Below are 7,212 nucleotides of genomic sequence, written 5' to 3' on the forward strand. Positions count from 1 at the left end.
TTTTTGTTTTTCTTTGAAACTTAATTCCCTAATTTTCATTGAAGGTTATTAAAGGATAGTTGGAGAATATGAAAAATCTTACCATTTATCGTTGTTATTATTATTGTTGTCGTTGCTACTATTGTTCTTGAGTAACATGTAATATGAGTACCAATTCTCTACATTTTCCATAATTTCAACATACAAGTTCACATAATTTTGCCCCAAACAACATATAAGTTACATAATTTTATTCCAAACAAGGTTGGAATGGGACGAGGATAATAGTTCATTTGTGGTTCATTTTTACATTATACCTAGTTCTTTGTGTTTGTTTTGTGAGAATTTAGTGTACTTAAATTGATAAAATCTTTTGGATAGAGCTTATGTGTACCTAAAAAGAGTTCCCTCTTGCTTAGATGTACTTAAAAAAAGTTCCCTCCATGAAAATGCACCAAATTTAGTAGTGCAAAGTTCTTCAAAGTGAAGAAATAGTTTTGATTTATGTCATGATAGTATTCTAGCTCGATCCATGGCAGCCTTTCAATTCGATCTTGATGCCATGCCTTGTAAATTTGCAATCCAATATCATAAAGTTGAGAGTTCACCACCAGGTTTGAGAGAAGTGATAAAAAATATCAGTGACTCATTTCTATGCCATTTACATATGTAATGCAAATGAAGAGTTCATTTGTGGGTTCGAGAGAAGTAGAGAAAATATAAAGGACACTGCTTGCATTTGTATGTCATATATGGGTTCATATCACTTGGATTAATTTCCTTATCATTTACTGTCATGGTCTTTATTTGCATGATTTATTTTTGAGATTTATTATCAAATATATTTACATCCTACGAATAATTAGAGAAACCAAATCTAGCAGCATTAAGATCCATCCAACATGGAATTCTTTAAGTAATCCTCATTGAAGAAGAAGAAAATAAGTTTACACTCTTCCTCTCTCCCATTATCAAAAGGATGCCAAATGCATCAAATCTTCGACGATCCATCAATTTATGCCTTAGATGATTAAGCAAACTCCCAAAACCTGAAGGATGTGAAATGCATTAAAATTTCGACCTATCCACTAGTGTAGGTCTTGAACGATTAAGTGGATCGTCGAATTCAAGGGTCAGGAAGAAACTGAGTGGATGTTGGAAGTGATGCTTTCATGTGTGTCATGTGATTTACAGGTTTTCATTGTGAGTCTCGAGGTGTCAATCTAGAAGTTGTTGTTTCCTATGTGTATGAGTTGTAGTTGTATTATATCTCAGTCATAGATCTAATTTCTTATGATCTTAGATATATGGAATTCAATGATTTATATTCCTATATATGTAAACATTGTGAGATGAATAAATATAGTGTAGGTTTGTGTTGTGTGTATAATATCTCTCTCGCTGTCTTTAAATTTCTAATATGGAATTCGAGTTGGTTCAGCCCTGACTCTTTCACAAGAGGGGTTGAGATCATGAAATTTTAGCCATGATACTCCTTTGTACATAACTTAGTTTAATAGAGTATTTGTGTGAGTAAATTTTATTTTTGTGTGTAGATTTGAAGTAATAAAATATTATGGTCTTATTTATTTAGTTTTATTATATGGTGTGAGTTAAAGTTGCAATATGCTACTATATTGTGCAAAAGAATCATAACACAGAATGAAAAAGAACAAGAAAACTATTGAACATACAAATGTGACCCATCGTGCTCCAGGAGCATAAGTTATAGGTTATTCTTAATAAGGTCAAGATGGTGTGACTCGTTGTGCTCCAAGAGCATTAGCACAAGTTATTTTATATAAGGTAAAGTTGTAGAATTGTTTGTTGAAGAGATTTTGTATCCAGAATGTTATCCTAAATAACCAATGAATATTGTAGAAGGCCTTGGATTCAACAAATGGTGGCAGTTCCATAGGATGGTTTAGTATTGAGACTGACCCATCATGCTCCCAGAGGTCGAGAAGCACCAATTCTGCAAAGTACGTCAACGTTAGTCTGAAACATTTATGTCTTAAATGGATCAAGTGGGAATCTCGAAAGTGTAGCGAAGAAAAGAATGGAAATCGTGAGATTTTAGAGTGGATGTGAGTGCTAGTAATGACCATATCAAACAAATGTGACAGAGATTCATTTATTGTTGTAACGTGTTTTCAATATTTGTTACATGTTAAAATTAAGGGAGGGTGTTGGAAGTAATGCTTTCATGTATGTCATGTGATTTACAGGTTGTCATTGTGAGTACCAAGGCGTTAATTTAGAAGTTGTTGTTTCCTATGTGTATGAGTTGTAGTTGTGTCATGTCTCAGTCATAGATCCACTTTCTTAGGATCTAGATTTGTGGAAGTCAGTGATTTATATTCCTATATATGTAAACTTTGTGAGATGAATAAATATAGTGTGGTTTTGTGTTGTGTTGTGTGTGTAATCTCTCTCTCACTCTCTTCAAATTTCTAATAGTGGAATGCAAAGAACACTATTACTAGAACCTAAGTCACTTTTAATTTCACACTGTAATGGCCATTTTGTCAATATTGACTTGACTTGATAAATCATGGTACTTTGTATCTCAAAGAAACGAAAAAATATATGTTAATATTATTCAAGATTTTTTTATAATAAAGACAATATATTTTTTATTAAAACAAAATAATATATATATATATATATATATATATATATATATATATATCTATATATATATATATATATAGATATATATATATATATATATATATTTATCTATTTATTTAATTAATATAAAATATAAAATATAAAATTATATAAATTAGATATGCTCATAAAAACATGGAAATCATGCTTAGGAAGGAGGATTAGTTATGCTCATAAAAATATGATGAATATATCAATGACATGTTTGGGATAACATGATGAGGTTATCTAATGCGATACCCACCCTGTCATGTAAGGGATCCATTGAGAAAGTGAAGCATTGTTGTCATTATTATGATCATTAATGTGCCATGTTTATGCAGTAGAGTAGGTTTGAGCCTTGTGATTTAGTAAATTTCATGAGCAGATTCAAATCTACACCATAATTTCTACATGGTATCAGAGCAGGATTTAGATTAGAGTATAATTTTCGAAGTTGTTTATCAGGAGGATTGAATTTGTAGGATCATTGTAGCATAAATTCTTCAGAGCTAGAAGGATGGATTTCTGTCGACTAAGACTCGAGTATGCCCTTGAGGGAAGCTAAAAAAAAATTCTTTGAAGCACCACGTGGAGGCAATGCTGGAAGACAATGGATTGAAGGAATTTTTATATAATGGCATCCAAAAATTGTTGGGTGTGTGTTATATTCTTTCCACGACTAGTCGCACATGCGAGGGGGTCACGGGGGGGTGACAACCCCCCCTGTTCGTTGAGCCAGGCGCAACCCCCCCTATCAGGGGTTTCAGGGGGGGAAGTAGCCCCCCTGTATGGGGTCTAGGGCAACGCCCCATGATTTTTTTTTTCGGAACCTATATTAAGTGGGCGGACCTACCTATGGTTTCATGCATGGATTTCACACATGGTTTTGGACATGATGGCTTTTTCCCATGGTATTTTGTAGATCCAGTCAAGGGAACTACAATTATGTTCTAATCCAGGATCAATGGATTTGGGTTTATGAATGCTTCACATGTATATATATGTATTGTAACATTGAAAGGAACGTAATGAAAAATTATTCTGGTAGTCCCATTTTTGGGATCCAGGGGAGAATATCTGTGTATTTTTTTGTGTTTCTCACCATTGAATATTTTTTGATTTTAAGAATTTGTTTACAGGTAATTTTTGTACAGGGCTAAAACCTACAGAAACTAGGATCAGTTGATGCCTAGAATATATTAGAATGGAAGAAGTGTGTAGCCAAGGCGAGGAGAATAATATTGGAGGAAGTACAGGACTGCATTGTCTCCAATATCCATGGGAAAGAAACTTGTTATGCAATGTGGCAGGCACTGAAAAATCTATTCCAAAGTAGCAACAACTACAGGAAACTGGCACTCAAGGATAAATTTTGAAATATCAAGATGTAGAAGAATGACTCTGTTCAACAATATCTAAGTAGGTTCACACAATGTTGTGTTGAACTTGCAGGAGTTGGTGTTAAATTCTTAGATGGGGATTTGGTAAGCCTAGCTCTTCTATGCCTTCCCGAGAGCTAGCATATCTAGCATGCTTCAATGAATGGGAGGGAGAAACTACCAAATTAGGAACACTTATGGTCTAATTTGGTACAAGAGGAAATACGAAATAATACCAAAGATGGAACTTCATCTAATGGCGAGGATGAAGAAAATTGTGCATTGGTGAAGAAAAGTGTCCACACAAAAGGTCAAGTAAGAATACCTCGAGAGGAGTTGCAGGTGAAGTTTTGGCTTCACAGTTCAAACTTGACTTCATTATTATCGCATGCATGGTGGGCACAATCATGGGGAGTGTGTGGTACTTAGATAATGGTGCCTCATTCCACATGATGGGGAATAAAGATTTTTTCAGTGACCTAGAGGAGAAAGATCTCTAGATGCACATCGAGATGGGAGATGATGGAAGGTGCACTGTGACCAGGATTGGTAAAGTCACCTTTCATAGGGAGTCAGGCTCCCCTCTTAGACTCAAGGATGTCATGTTTGTTCTGGGCGTAAAGAAAAATCTCATTTTTGTTGTAGTTTTGGAAGACCGTGGTTACGATCTGATCTTCAACAATGGGAAATAATTCCCGAGACACATAGCCATGGGATAGGTGAAGTAGATTGAGGTTCATGTGAAGAACTTGTATAAGATAAATGTGGAAAAGTGTGTTGGATTAAGCAAAAAGGCGGAGAAGGTGCAGAGCCATGATGTCAGTGAAATTTGGCATAGAAGACTTGGCCATTTGCATCATGGCACCCTAAAGATTATGTAACAGATGACCACAAGCCTCCCCAAAGGAGCAATTGAGCAACATGATACATGCAAAGGGTGTACCTTGGGGAAGTACAAAAAGTCCACATTCCATGATCGGGACAACAAAGCACATGTAGTCCTTGAAAGGATCCACTCTGATGTCTGTGGACCTTTCTCGACAACCTCCATTGCCAGACACAAATATTATCTTATATTTGTAGATGATTTCTCATAGAAGTGTTGGATCTTCTTCATGCAAAATAAAGATGAGACATTCTCCAAGCTCGTTGAATTCAAGAACTGATTAAGAAAGAAATGGACAAGAAGGTGAAGGATCTTAGGAGTGATAATGGAGGTGAGTACGTGTCAAATGAGTTAAAAAAAAATTATGTGAAAAAAAAGGCATTCAATGAGAGTTGATAGCACCCCACAACCCCTAACAGAATGAGGTGGTTGAGAGGAAGAACTGTAGAATTATGGGGACAGAAAGGGTGACGTTGCATGACCAAGTCCTACCTATGCATTTGTTGGCTAAAGCATGCATCACAATAGTCTATCTTCAAAACAAGAGTCCTCATCGAATTCTTGGCATTAGTACACTAGAGGAAGCCTTCTTCAGGAGGAAGCCAAATGTGTTGCAGTTCAAAATTTTTGGAGCCTTTGTTTACTACGATGTCTCCAAAGAATCAAGGAAGAATATTGAGCCGACAGAAGAGATGAGGGTATTTGTGGGTTACAAAGAAACTCCTCACAACTAGCGTGTGTACTTTCCATCCCTCATAATGAAATTTGTGCGAAGGGATGTAAAGTTTGATGAGGATAAATCAATGAGATGCTCTCTTGAGAGGGAGCTTCAGTTGTAACCATAACAAGACATTTTAGCTCCAAAGGAGAAGCCTCAGGAAGTTGTGGAGCAGCCACAAGTTAAGGAGTAGAGAGTGGAGACACCCACTCAAGAATAAACATCCTGAGAAGGTAGAAAAATAACCAAGGAATATGAGAGATTATTACATAATGCTAGAGAGAATGTGGGAGCACCCACTTCACAATGCAAGAAGAGAAGGTAACCTGATATTTACACTAGCTACATGGCTCTAATGACTAAGCTTGTAGAGATTGATACATCCTATTTTGATGAAGCAATAGATTAACCTGTTTGGGTTGATGCACCAGCGGAGGAATGCAAGTCCATTGTAAAGAACAATGTTTGGGAAGTGGTTCTGAGACCAGCAGATAAATCAGTTGTGGGTTCGAGATGGATCTTCATGGTAAAGCATGCAACATAAATAAGCATAGAGAAGTATAAGGCTATATTTGTGGCGAAGGGATTCTCTCAAGTTGAGGCAATTGACTATGAGCAAAACTTTTCTCCAGTAGAAAGGTAATCATCCATTAGATCAATTCTTGCACTAGCTGCGCAGAAGGGGTGGAAGATCTACCAGATGGATGTAAAAACAACATTCCTCAATGGATCTATTGAGGAGGAGGTGTACATCGAGCAACCATAAGGTTTTGATACCTTTGATCAAGAGTCTTATGTGTGCAGACTCAAGCGAGCATTGTATGGTCTCAAGAAAGCACCCCATGCTTGTACACTAGGATCGACAACTATATCACCAGGTTGGGATTCAACAAATATGAAGCGGATGCAAAACTTTATCATATTGTGGTAGATGGTAAATTTTTTATTATTGTCTTATATGTTGATGATTTTATTTTAACATGTTATGATAAGTTGATCAAATCTTGCAAGAGGACCTTACAAGAGAATTTGAAATGAAGGACACGGGACTCATGCACTACTTCCTCGGTTTGAAAGTATGTTAAGGAGATGGGGAATTGTTTGTCTCTTAAAGCAAGTATGCAAATGAGATACTGAAGAATTTCTACATGGAGAGTAGCAAACCCATGGAGACTCCTCTAGTGACTAGTGGGAGGAAATAGGATGCCACCTTAGATGAGGAAGTGGATGCTACCATTTATCGACAACTTGTGGTTTCACTACTGTATCTTGTGAACACATGACCAAATATGTGTTATGTAGTCAACTAGATGAGTCAAGCTATGGTTAAGCCAACCAAATAATTTTGGAAGGAAACTATGTAGAAAATCTGTGATAGGTTAACCCGATAATGCAATATAAATCAAAGCAGAATACTATAACCTACTTCCACTATCAATTTGCGGAAGCTTAAAGATCGAGCTGAACAATATAACAAGAAGAAGAAGAATAAATGGAACAATACACATGAGAATACTTTGGGGAAAATCTCAGATAAAAACCCCACACTATTGTATTATGACACATGGTGGAAATACATAGGAATTATACGAAGC

This window comes from Pinus tabuliformis, chromosome X (genome assembly GCF_031772625.1).
Source record: "Pinus tabuliformis cultivar Carrire ecotype Pingquan chromosome X, CPIR1, whole genome shotgun sequence".
Classification (NCBI taxonomy): domain Eukaryota; kingdom Viridiplantae; phylum Streptophyta; class Pinopsida; order Pinales; family Pinaceae; genus Pinus; species Pinus tabuliformis.